Raw genomic sequence first — 13,691 nt, 5'->3', positions numbered from 1 at the left:
ACATGATTCTGTGAAATAGAACTCCTATTACCACAACACTTGAGTTGTGGTAATACAGAATTTTTACACAATCAAAGTTTTGTTGAGACACATGTAAATGGTGATTAGGCTTTTAATTGAGGAGGAAGAGGTTTTTTACCTTAGCAGAGTCCATCTTCTCTATGTTGATACTACTGACAGTGGCATTTGTGCTGCATTTAATCAACTTGCATAATTTTAACACATAATTTCCTGCTTGATAAGAGTAGCACTCAGAGGAAATCAACTTTTAGAGACCTCTCTGGCTTCACAAAATCTCTATTCTAATGTAATTCCCTGGTTTTCTGTACTCTTATGGGGTTTGGCATCCCTCCCATGCTAGCTGGCCTCAGTAACCTCATCCAGGCAATAGGATCTTGCCTTTCTGGCAGTGGTTGATTCCAGGTGATTTTAGGAGGAATGATCCCACAGGAAGTGCTTGCATGCTGGTTTTCACATAGAAATGTCCCTCTTCAGTCTCTGAGAATCCCCAAAATCATAGAACAGCCCAGGTTGGAAGGCACCTCAAAAGATGATTGATCTGGTCCAGCCTTTTTCTGGGGAAAGAGAGCATAGGTGAGGTGATAGAATCATAAAATCATCATTAACCTGTCTAATTGCATCTTTTAAACCTCCAGTGACACAACTCTGGGAAGGTTGTTCCAGTGGCTGATTGTTTTTCCTGTATAAATTACCTTAAATAATGTTCAGGAGGGGAAAATAGAACCACTGGAAAGGCTTTGGTTAGGCCAGGCAGTAGAAAACTCTAAGTATGATCTTCCCAGAGCACTCCTTTGAGACAGGATAGGGAGTTTCTCCACAGCCCTTGCTGTGGTGCCTCATCATCTCCCAGCATGATTTTATTATTATTCCTGTTATGAACATCCATATGAGAAAACAACTGTATCTTGGGTGTGCTGCACCATGGGAAAAAAAAGAAATCCAGAAGAAATTATTCTGTTTGCTTTTTGTTTAAAAATGGTTTTGTTTGGAGATGTTGGAAATTGCTGCCTTTTCAGACAGAGCTTCCCTTGGACAAGCAGTGACTGCTCTCCCAACTAAGCCTTTTCCAGGTGAATACCAAAGTTGTACTGATGCTGTTTTCAAAGTGCACAAGAAATAAAACCACTCCACAAGGGATGTGCAATCTAAATTTCCTCTGCCAATTTGTTCCCTGCCTTTTCAGCTGTAGGATGTGAAGGCTTTCTTGTTTTGCATAACAGCTGTTCAGTCACAAACTGGAATTACTTTGAGCCAAAGGAGTGATGTTGTGTGGTGTTCTGTGTATTGTCATTGTTTATTGCTAAGATTATTATTTAATTGAATGCTGTCTGTGGCACACTGGGCTCTGAAGTAAAGGAGCATCAAGGTACAGAACCCTTTCTCTGCCAGTGTTATTCTTTGCTGTTCCTTAATTAAGATATCAAACATTTTTTTTCCTTCAAATCTCTTAGATTTGCCCCAAAAGCAATAAGATTAACTCTCATCCCGTGGAACTTTGTACATCCCAAATTAGAGAAACATGGGGTAGCATTCTGAAATATTTATTCTGTAGCTTGTTATTGGTAAGAAGAGAAAGCAAAAGAGATTGAATCTTTCATGGCTTCTGTGCTGAGTTATCTCAGGAGAATTGACTGTATCAAGTGTTACTATGCTTTAGAAAACTAATTTCTTTTTAAACTATGAAAAGTGAGTATTTTTGCAGAAACCCACTAGCCAGTCTCCTGCCAGTCTAACCAGCCACATTTCTGTACTCTTTTATTGTTCCAGAGACTGCCTGAAGTTAACATCCAGGTAACAGCTGGATTTATTTCAAGAACTGAATTCCCTGCCAGGCTGTCAGTGATTTGTTCTGCATACACAAAGATGTCTCAATTTGACATCTGGAAAACCAGGAATGGAATAAATACCACACATCCAAGAGACAGTCATATCCAAACTCTAGGTGCCCCATGCAAATATTCACAAATACCTTGGTGAAATCTTGGCCAGGGATGAGATTTCCTTGGTGCTGTTTACAGTAATAATAATGTCCCTCCTGATTCCTTTTGGCTTGACATTTGTTATTGATTTGGGTGTAAACCAAATGTTTACATTGGAAGCTTTTTGTAACTCTTTAACCCTTGTATTCTTGGCTCCCTCATGGTTGGCCTCATTTGCTAAAGGAGATGAAATTGGAGGAGGATCTGCTCATCTACACCATGATGCACAGCAAAGCCCTGCTTGAAAAGCACTTCTGGAGACAAACATGCAGCCAAATGACTTGAATCTCTGAAATTACCAAGGTTTCTTTCCAAATAGGGGCTTTTGCCCTACAGCAAACCCAAAGTCTCATGGTGGCAGCAGGATGAAGGAAAAAAAATATTTCTGTCATGTTTCTCATCAACTTGACTTGATAGTCTTGAGTATTGATTATGCACTGTTCATGGCAAGAAGCTGCTAAAAAATCAGTGCAGCCATGGTTGGAAAGGATGTTTCTTGCCCTAGGATGCTTGGAGAAAGCTTTTCTGCTTTTATTTTCCCTCCTGGGTGCTGCAGGGCTGTTCTGCACCTGTACTGCTGCCATCTCACTTCAGACAGGATTCTGCTGTAGAATCTTAAATCACAGAATGTCTCTGTTTGGAAAGGGCCTTAAAAATCATCCAGTGCCACCCCCTCCCACTGTCCCAGGCTGCTCAGAGCCCCAGTGCCACCCTGGCCTTGGGCACTGCCATGGATCCAGGGGCAGCCCCAGCTGCTCTGGGCACCTGTGCCTCTCCCAGAGAATTTCTTCTTAATACCAAACCTAACTCTACTTTCTTTCAGTTTACAGCCATTCCCCCATGTCCTGTCACCACATACCTTTATAAAAATCCCTTTCCAGCTCTCCTGAGCAGCTGATGATGGCTGAAACATTGGATCACTCATCCAAAGAGTCCAAGATCACTGTTGCTAAATTCCCAATATCTGAGCAGAAAGTGTCCTGGAGATTTCAGTGTCACCTCCAGAGTAAGAATTCCATCAGCATTTGGGGTGTAATGCCCTTGTATTCCTGCTTTATCCAGGAGCTGTGTTGGCCAGGTACAGTGCCTGACACTTTTGAAAAGTTGATTATTGTGTGCAACATCTGTAGAGCAGCTGATATGAAAAGCAAGAAAAACTACTGGGTTTGGAGGTTTATTTCATTTAAAGTTGAATTTTTCAGTCCTAATATCATTGCTGTCACATGAGTGCTTTCCTGTGTTTTTTTCTGTTTACTTGCAGGTTTTGATTCTAGAAGGTTTTTAAAAAAAGAAAGGGAAAAAAAGTAGTAATGGCAGAATGAAGAGTTAAAATTAGGAGAAACAAATGATGCTCATTTTCTGCAGATTCCCACCCTTCTGCTGCCCACCTGAGCCTTAGGTAAGCTGTGCTGGATGATGGAGGCTGAAGGAAGGAGGCAGCACAAGCTCTGGCTCGTTTGGCAGAGCTGCGGCGTGGGGATTGAGGTGCAGGGTGTTGGTAATAACAGCAAGAGCTGTGCCTGCCTTATCCTCAGTGCAGGGTGTTGGTAATGGGAGCAGGAGCTGTGCCTGCCTTATCCTCAGTGCAGGGTGTTGGTAAAGGGAGCAAGAGCTGTGCCTGCCTTATCCTCAGTGCAGGGTGTTGGTAAAGGGAGCAGGGGCCGTGCCTGCCTTATCCTCAGTGCAGGGTGTTGGTAATGGGAGCAGGAGTGTTGGTAATGAGTGTTGGTAATGGGAGCAGGAGCTGTGCCTGCCTTCCCCTCAGTGCAGGGTGTTGGTAATGGGAGTAATGGGAGCAGGAGTGTTGGTAATGGGAGCAGGAGCTCTGCCTGCCTTCCCCTCAGTGCAGGGTGTTGGTAAAGGGAGCAGGAGTGTTGGTAATGGGAGCAGGAGCTGTGCCTGCCTTATCCTCAGTGCAGGGTGTTGATAATGGGAGCAGGAGTGTTGGTAATGAGTGTTGGTAATGGGAGCAGGAGCTGTGCCTGCCTTCCCCTCAGTGCAGGGTGTTGGTAATGGCAGCAGGAGTGTTGGTAATGAGTGTTGGTGATGACAGCAGGAGCTGTGCCTGCCTTATCCTCAGTGCAGGGTGTTGGTAATGGGAGCAGGAGCTGTGCCTGCCTTATCCTCAGTGCAGGGTGTTGGTAATGGGAGCAGGGGCTGTGCCTCAGTGCAGGGTGTTGGTGATGGGAGCAGGAGTGTTGGTAATGAGTGTTGGTGATGACAGCAGGAGCTGTGCCTGCCTTCCTCTCAAGCCACGTGCTCTTTTCAGTTCCTCTCCCAGCACAGAGCTCAGGGGAGCCTCACAGTCTCCAGGACTCGTGTCTTTCATGTTCAGTGAATGTAAAATCAGAATTCTTTTAGGCTGGGAAGGATTTCTGAGATCACAGAGTCCAAAGTGTGACCAATGCCCACCTTGTCCCCAGCCCAGAGCTCTGGGTGCCACCTTCAGGCCTTCCTTGCACACCTGCAGGGATGGGCACTCCAAACCTCCTGGGCAACTCTTCCAATTCCTGACCACCCTTTCTGGGAAGGAATTCTTCCTGATGTCCAACCTGAGCCTCCCCTGGCACAGCCTGAGCCTTTTTGTCCTGTTCCTGGTTATCATGGAATGGTTTTGGCTGAAATGGACCTTCAAAATCATCCAGTCCTACCCCCTGCTATGGGCAGGGGCACCTTCCACCATCCCAGGTTGCTGAAAGCTTCATCCAACCTGGCCTTGGACACTTCCAGGGATCCAGGGGCAGCCACAGCTTCTCTGTGCCAGGGCTTCCCCACCCTCACAGGGAAGAATTCCTTCCTAATAGCTAAACTAAACCTACTCTCTTTCAGTTTGTACCCATTCCCCCTTCTCCTGTCACTCCAGTTCCTGCTGAATTGTCCCTCTGGTTTCCCTGCAGCCCCTTCAGGCCCTGGAAGCTGCTCTGAGGTCTCCACACAATTTCTCCTCCCCAGGCTGAACAGCCCCGACATTCCCAGCATCAAGAAAGGGATTCAAAACTGGGGGGAAAGAGGGGCCTGGGGGGCACGAGGCACATTGGAAATACAGCTAAAAAATATGAGAGAGAAGAAAGCTGAGCCTGCTGTGCTGAACTGATGGCAGGCTGTGGCTGGCTGCAGGGCTGCTCACTAATTAGTGATTATTGCACAGAATCTGTGTTCTGTTACCAGGGCTGATCACTAATTAGTGATTATTGCACAGAATCTGTCTTCTGTTACCAGGGCTGATCACTAATTAGTGATTATTGCACAGAATCTGTGTTCTGTTACAGGGCTGCTCACTAATTAGTGATTATTGCACAGAATCTGTGTTCTGTTACCAGACCTGATCACTAATTAGTGATTATTGCACAGAATCTGTGTTCTGTTACCTGAACAGGGAAAAGTGTTGATGCTCAGTGTGTGAATTTGCCATAAATGAAACCCAAAGTTTTGGACTCACACACTCTGTGTGTTGTTATGTGCAGCAACATGCAGAAAGCAAGCAGGGAGATGCTCAGTGATAAGAGAATGCAGAAGGGCCACGTTTCATGGCTTTTGGGAATTGTGGAAGTGAGGCTGTGAGCAGAGTTTTCTCAAGGGTGATTCTCCTTTCTCTGCTCAGAATAAACCTCTGTGCTGCCTGTATGTGAGTCAGGCACAGGAGAGCTGTCAAGGGGGTGACACTGAAGGAAAGGGGGGCTTACAATTAAAAAAAAAACCTCTAAAAAATCAAATCAGCCCATTACAGGATAGGGTGGGGAAGTACTAACCCTAGCTCCTTGCTCTGCCAAGGGAGATACAAAAGAAAGGCTCTCAGTCTGTTACACTGGCTGGTAGATAAAGAAAATTAAATAAATTGCATGTTCACACTCCTTTTCCCTTCTCTCCACACCAATGCCCTGACCCTCATCAGAGCTTTCAAAGGAATAAATACCTTTGTCTGACCAACATAGAGATGGCACTTGTGCCCTTGTTAGGCAGTAAAATTCAGGATTGCTGAACTGCAAACATGGGTGCACGGGGTGGGGGTGTTTGGGAGGAGTGGGTTCCTTTTGGGGCTGTGTGTGTCTTTCAAAGTGAAAAGTAGCTGCTTTATTGCCCTCCTGTGAAGTCCATGCTGATGCAAACAGATTTTTACTGAAGAGACTGGAATCAGTGACAAAGCACCATTTTTAAAGACCAAGAAAAAGAAGGAAAAAAAGAAGATCTTATATTGCATAACCAAAGAGAAAAATTGGAAACTCTGTCCTGAAGGCAAATGCACCTATTTCTCATTCACTCTCCTCCCTTTTTCACTCCTTTTTTTCCCATGAAATACATGCAAATCCCAACATGCACTAAGTTTTCCTCCAGGCATGATATACTTGTGTGGTTATTTAAGTAAGAAGTGGGTTGAATAGAGATATGAGGTGTTCCCAGCAGAAAGAGCCTGGAAAAGAGTGCTCAGTTTATTGCTGCTGTTTTAAAGCCATGCACTCACCCCTGAGAGCATTTGTAGGTAGTAAAGGGGATAGCTGTCATTCTAATTATACAAAACACACATTTCCTGCTTAATTTACTTTGTCTTCTCACAGCACAGCCACCGGTTCTGAGTCTGCCTACCTGGAAAGGTGTCAAGAAATGAAGTTACAACCTAATTTCTAGACATTAGCACTTAATTTCTAGACATCTAGCATTATCAAAATGAAGAGTGGTTTAAGGAGTAATTCAAGCAGAGCAAGAACTTGCTGTTATCAATTAATGCTTGAAAGAAATCACAATTTCTGGTTGCACAGGACACTTACCAGTCTGGGAGCAGCAAATCAATGTGTGTGGTCTGTGCTTGGTTGCAAATCCTTCCAGGATCCTTCCAGCTCTCCATTGCCTTTAAAAGTGCCTGTGTTTGGGGTGAAAGATATTGAAAAAAAGTGGGGGTGAGCCTAAACTAACAGAAGTACAAACAGAAGGATTAGAGGGCGGGTGGGGTGCAGAGGGAAGGGGGGAGAGTTGTGGGTGTTCAGGGGGGATGGGGAGACAAGGAAAGGGCAATGTGGGAGGTTCAAATAAAATATAAAAACCAGCAAAGGGGATGTGGATGTTCAGGTGAGATGTAGAGACCAGGAAGGGCATGTGGGAGGTTCAGGTGGGATGGGAGACAAGGAAAGGGAATATGGACATTCAGGTGAGATGTCAAGGCAAGGAAAAGGCAATGTGGGAGGTTCAAATAAAATATAAAAAATAGGAAGGCGATGTGAGAGGTTCAGGTGGGGTGTACAGACAAGGGGAGGCTGTGCCATTATGGACAGGAGGATTTCAAAGTTTCTCCCACAGTTTTCCCTCTGGTGGTTTTTGCCTCTGCTCCTTGGGATATTGTGGATACTGGCGTTGGTCAATTAGAATAATTATAACTTGAGATATTTTCTTCCAGTGGTATTAAATCCATGGCTGGAATAACTTTAATAAAGCTCCTTGACCACGGATTATTTAATGTCCTGCATAAACTCTGCTCTTCCTGCCTTTCCCTCTGTCTTTAGGGATGCCAGGAGTTCCTGTTTCAGGGAAAAGGTTGGTTGTAGAAGCTTGGATTGAGGAGAGTCCCACTTGGATTAGATTTTAGGGTTCCAGGAGCCTGTGAGCAGATCAGACCATCATTTCTCTGGGAAGCTCTCCAGTATTTCCCCTTCTGCTAGGGGAACACTTCCAGAGGGGTAATTTTAGCAGCTGGAAATACAAAGAGCACACAGCCAGTCGTGTGGATGGTGCCTGTCTGACACCATGGAGCTGGCACAGAGATTCCTGCACGTTTCCCCACTTTCCCACTGGCTTTTTTCAGCCTGGAATGATGTCAGCACCCACGGGTTTTAATCAGTGGGATCAGCACGAGCACCAGGGAAGACACAGTCAGGCTTTTCCACTGATGCTTGAGGCTACTGGGCAGAGTTTGTCTTCCAGATCTGGATGAGAAAGTGCAGCAGCTCCTCCCAGCTGCTGTTGCCATCCTCCTCCCAAAGTCTGCCTGAGATCCCTCAGCTGATCTGCTCCTGGAGCCCTAAAATCTCACCCAGGGTGCTGGCAGAAAGCAGGGCAGGGAGTGGCTCTGGGAGCAGCTGATCTGCAGATCTTTGCTAACACAGGGAACAGGAGGGAGGTGGAAAACCTGGAGAATGGGCCAGAAGAATTGTTTAATCAAGTCTGCTGTTGTATCTGTTCAGAATACCAAAAAACCAGTGGAACCAATTCTCCTTGGCTTACACTCCCGTGGCTTCCTTATATTAACATGCATCCAGTTGAGCAGAAAACTGATTTCTCTCCATAACATTCCCCCCAAGAACCAGCTCTTTCAGCTGCAAATCCCTTTTTTTTTTCTTTTCCTATCAATTTTCTCATCAATTTAGCAGCTGTGCCAATTCCAGAGCTGCATCCTGAGAGGAACAAGAAAATGGGACCAGCCCTGTTCAGTGGGATCCCACTCGGGTGTCAGTGACTGCAATTGCACTCCTGGTGATGGTGGCTTTGCCCTTCTGTGTGGAAAGAGGTTTTACAGCCCTGCCATGGAGCTGAATTATAAGAAAGGTGAGGCAGATGTGGTTGTGCACCCTCAGCAAATATTTGGGATGGTGATCACAGGACTCTTACCATGTGGCTGTAATGAAAATGTTACAGCTCGTGGCTTCTGGCAAGGTTTACAAAATATGGCTTTAAGTGCTTAAAATAAGGTATCCAGTGATTAAAAAAAAAATAAAGAAAAAAAGTTCATGTGATTTAGGAGACTGTACTCTTGACTGCTATTTTTACAAGAGAAACTCACAGAAATGTAAAATAACTGAAACTTTTAGGCCATGGCCCCAGGAAGCAAATTTGAGGACACTGGATTGATGCTGCCACATGTGAATGGGAAGAATGCTGCTCTGTAGGGAGATGCATGGAGGAATTTTGCAATCACGCTGGGGAAGGAGCTGGGAACAGCAGATCATTCCCACCTCACCTTCCACACAGATTTTGGGGGAGAATATTCTGAGACTAGGAGGCAATTCTGACTTCAGTTTACCTGGAAAATAACACTGACTTCAGCTTCCCTGCCCCTGAGCTTTGCTAAGCCCCAGCTGCATGAAGCCCTTCAACAAGTCCTTATACCTGTTTTTTTTCCCCTTCATTCCCGGTTATTCTGGATTTTTTTTTTTTAATTGATAACTATTACTAATATGGAAAGACAGTGAAGAGGTGATGTCATGAGAACTTCTGCTGAGGTTTTTTTTTTTTTTTCCTAAGATCAGGGCCTCAGCAGGTGCAGATTTTAACAAATTGTTTTTAATGGCAGGGTTTTCTTCCCTTTCAGGGATAAGGATTTTAAGTTTAAATTAGGATTTGTAAGAATCTTCACAGAAAAAGGGGAACTTTTATTGTTTCTAGGGTGTTTTCCTTAATACACTGGTGTTATCATGATGGTTATTGTATTTTACAGTTTTTAAATAGTATTAAATGTATTTTAAAAAAACCAAAAAAAATCCCATTCTGCAGAAAATTACAGGCAGAGTCTGTGGATATAATAGCAATAATATACCAGACTTTTTAATATAGCTGGTTTGGCTCTTGTGTATCCTGCTCTTTATTCTTAACACTGTAATCAAGTGTAATTACAGGTGTAGACATTTTAATTAAAGGTGAATGAGTTTTAATTAAAGGTGAAAAAAGTAGAATTGGACCAACATTAACAATGTCTCTGTGACCTAAGCTGAAGAATGTCATAGTATATACCTAAGAAAAACTGATTTTGACAAAACTCTCCTGTTTAATCTATGAAATGCCTTTGTACAGAAAGTTGTGCTTCCAAGTACAAAGCAGTCAGGTGCTGCTGCATTTGTGGGGCAGTGGGAAATCTGTTTGCCACTGAGATCTGCAAGTTTTATTTGGTGCATTATCAGTAGATAGCAATTAGCAGCTTCTCTGCTAAGGCTACTCATGGAATATGAAGTCACTACATTGTTGGCACAACTGTGATGTGAAATACTTGATTGGGGCATTTTATTTTCCTTTCCAGGCTGCAGCATTCTTTGGCCTTGGCTCCCAATGGGGAGTTTTTGCTCAGTTTTACCCCTGAACAAGGCGTCCCTCTGTCCTTTAACAGGAGATTACCAGGGCAGCACAGACAAAGATGCAAAGCCCTGGAGCAATGGCCCAGAGAGGGCACGGAGCTCCCTCGTGGGGCTATTCCAGACCTGTCTGCACAAAATCCTCTGCTCTGGGAGCTGGGACCAGGTGAGCCACTCAGGTCCCTCCCAGCCTGACCCACTCCGTGATAATTGCATAACATTTCTGACCTTGAATCCAAGCTTTCTTTCTCTTTCTCAGCTCTAAAATGATCTTTTTGACAAAAACACAACTTTTCCTCTGTTTTAAAAGCATATCTGAAAAACTTTAATACACTCAGTTGAGTGATAAACTTGTAATTTGTAGCCAGATCTGGAGTGTTTATTGTTGATCAGAAAAAAAGGCAACAAAATCTGTTTCCTTGGTTAGTTGGAAATGTTTGGGAATTTTTCTTTGCTCAAGACATTTACACCAAGCTCTTCATGTAAGTTTGATGTTCAAACATTGCCAAGTTTAGTTTCAACTAAAAATGGTTTGTACCTTGACCACTTTTAATGTCATGTGTTAAATAAAATCATTTATCCATTCTGTGCTGTTTCTGTACCAAGCAAACCAAGACAAGAGCAGCTGCTATATTTTCATTAACAATGTTAATAAATAAATAACATAAATACTGATGCCTATATATTTTTTTTTTGCATCTTGAGGGTGTTCACTCCTGATCAGAAGTAGCTTCCTATTGATATGACATCAATGGGGAATGTTATATAATTTCCTTTCCATCTCCTTTGGTGTAACTCTTGAGCAAGATAATTCTTAAAGAAAAAAATATTGCATGAAAGTTTTTTATCTGGTGCACAACAATTTTTTTTCATGAGTTTTGCTTTTTCATTTAAGCGATATAACTGAGAAAAATAATGGCAAAAAACCCCTGAATTGAGTTACTGAAAAACTGGGAAGATAAACAGTTTTGCAAACCTCACATGGACAAATCTGATGTTGGTTTTGAAATAGTGAACTAATTAGTAATAAATAATCAATACAAAAATAATCAATCAAGAATAATCAATACAAAAAATTCATTTTTCAGAAGCCTTTGATCATTTTTTCCTTATGTCTCTCTATGTCTTTCAAAGATTCCTAGCTTATCTTCCTTAAATCCCATTTTCTATTATCTATGATTTTTCATATCAAAGTTTGTGATAATATTAATGACATAAACTATCTTTTTGAGGTTAAGAACAAACACTAATGAGGATGAAAATATTTCCATGCAAGGCAATGTCAGACCAAAGGGTGGTGCTTTACAAAGATATTTTATTTCTCATGTGTGTCATACTAGAATTACAATCAGTGTGATATTGGAGTATTTGTTATCAGAATTTATTGGAATGAATACACTGCAGTGATGGAGCAAAGTCAATTCTGTTTTCTGATGGTGCCTACAGTCCCTGCTTTGCTTTATTAAACTTTGCCTTACTGGGTCTATGATCATTTCCAGTTTCCTCTTAACAGTTCAGATAGGATATCTAAAAATATCCTTTTGACCCTAAATTTAGAATATCTATATTCACATAATGCTCTGATACCTCTCTTTTATTAATTTTTCCTTAAAGGAAATAAGGAATGACATACAAATTCTGTTTATAGAGAGAGATAGTTCTGTTGTTAAATCAATCTGTGAGAACCTCTAAATAAAAAATTTAATTTACAAGAGGATCACACATGTAGCACCCCACTGTCATATTTTTAAAGCTATAAGCCTAAGCATATAGTACAGATAATTTATGATAACTTTTGGATTGCCTGCATAGTTTGATCACAAACTATTGTTACAAGCAAACCTTGTTGCTGTTATGTCTGATATCTTACAGGAATCATATTTCTTGCAGGAGTTGTTTTTGATACTGATGGCCTTTAATGCACACCAATCAGCCTTTACTCACACACTGCCATGATTGGTGTGTTTATTTTAAAAATGAGGAAGGTTCAGAAAAAGTTCAAAACCCTCAGAACTTTGCTTTGCTGCCTCTGTCACTAAGAGCAGTCTTTGCTTGAAAAACAGGCTTAAACCCCCAGCTAATTGATTCATTTTCCAATTTTTTCTATTTGTTAGTGGGCAGTTCGGGCTGGTGGAGCCCTTGAGCCCACAGCATTCTGCAAACTCTTTTTTCCTACGTGTTTTTTCAAGTTCCAGCTATGCAGTGAATTTCATTAATTAGAAGAACGTTTCCCAACTCAGTAGGCACCAGCCCCAGGAGGTGGGGTAGGGCACACTGGGAAAGAGGAGAACTTTGAGGGCAGGGAAAACTGCCTCCCTCTCCCATCCACCTGCAGATTTGTTCCCACAGCTCCAATTCCCCTGCTGAAATCACCCAGGCAGCTTCCCCTGGCACTTGTGGCCCCTCTCACTGGGTCAGGTTTGGTTTCTCCACACCTGAATCTCCTGACCCAAACACTTCTCCCCTCTCCTGTTTGCGCATAAAGAATATTTAAGAAAGCTCCACTAAAACGCTCCAAGTTCCTGGTGCCAACCAGAATTAAAATGAGTTTGAGCCCCACATGGTTGCTCTGATGAAGGGTGAAGTGGTTTTCCATCTGTCTGGCTCAATATTTCAGTTGACTCACCTTTATGTGCCTCTATGTTTCCATATACACAGGACCTTGGATTTCTCAGATCCTGTTTCAAGCCCTTCCGAGGAAATAAGGGCTTGTCTGCCTCAGGGAGCTGTTGTGAAATACTCTGGAGTGTGAATTTAAAATGCAGCACTTTGCCTGCATTAACTCCTTGTGGGAATGCTCTGTTCTGCACACAGAATGCTCAGCAGCTTCCTTTAATCCGCTCTGCTGTGATTAGAATGACTAAAACCAGGTAATCCTATATAAAATAGCATCTATAACATATAAAATATGTTTAAATTGATGTAGTTTTTCTTTAAACAACCTGGATGATATTTACATTTTAATCAGCTGTTAGCATCCTAAGGAGCTTCACCCATTTCCCATTTCCTGTCCCTGGTGTTTGATTTTGGTTGAAAGCAGTTCCTTGCCCCAAATTCAGTGTGCAGCCTTACAAAGCTGTGCCAGCACAGCAGAGAGGCTGGGGCTCCAATTGTTGGGAACTGAGGGGTGCAATTTGAGTTTGGTGTGCTGCTGAAAGGCACCCTGTTTCACACTGCAGAAATGCAATATACTGCCACTCTCAGGTGTGGGGTCTTTGTGGACTGCATAATTAAGGTTTAGTCCCCCCTTGTCACACAAATCTTGACTTGTGGGATGCTGCATCCTGACCAAACATAAACCCACATAAACCAAATTCAGTTTAATCACTGTGCAGCCCTCCCATTTCTGTTGGAATTACCTGCACCGCCCTCATAAATCCTGAGTAGGAGCAGGGAGAAGTGAAGGGAGGGGACAAGGTAAAAATATACAGAGAAATAAACCAACAGAAATGCATGAGCAGGCACAGCCCTGCTCAAAAGAATGAGGAGCATTCACTCAATTGGTCTGGACAGATTTTTCCACTCAGAGATGGTGGGTGAGAATGCAGGACCTGGTTTGTGTTGTGGATACTGCAAAATTTTCTGCATTTTTGTAGTTGATGTAATTGTCTCTGTGTTGGAGTGAGTTAATTAAATGTTACTG

At 42.8% G+C, this 13,691-nt stretch overlaps 1 long non-coding RNA gene across 1 annotated transcript; it reads right to left on the bottom strand.

Moving 5' to 3' along the window:
- Nucleotides 1-342: 342 nt before the first annotated feature.
- Nucleotides 343-12,778, bottom strand: LOC143691950 (uncharacterized). Its single transcript, XR_013179752.1, has 3 exons — nucleotides 12,675-12,778; nucleotides 6,764-6,855; nucleotides 343-575 (listed from the first exon to the last, which is right to left on the bottom strand). It is a non-coding gene; the product is annotated as an uncharacterized LOC143691950 (long non-coding RNA).
- Nucleotides 12,779-13,691: the final 913 nt, after the last annotated feature.

The sequence above is a fragment of the Agelaius phoeniceus genome, chromosome 2, assembly GCF_051311805.1.
Source record: "Agelaius phoeniceus isolate bAgePho1 chromosome 2, bAgePho1.hap1, whole genome shotgun sequence".
Classification (NCBI taxonomy): domain Eukaryota; kingdom Metazoa; phylum Chordata; class Aves; order Passeriformes; family Icteridae; genus Agelaius; species Agelaius phoeniceus.
Note: the sequence above shows the minus strand (reverse complement) of the source record. Positions and strands in the feature narration are given on the sequence as shown.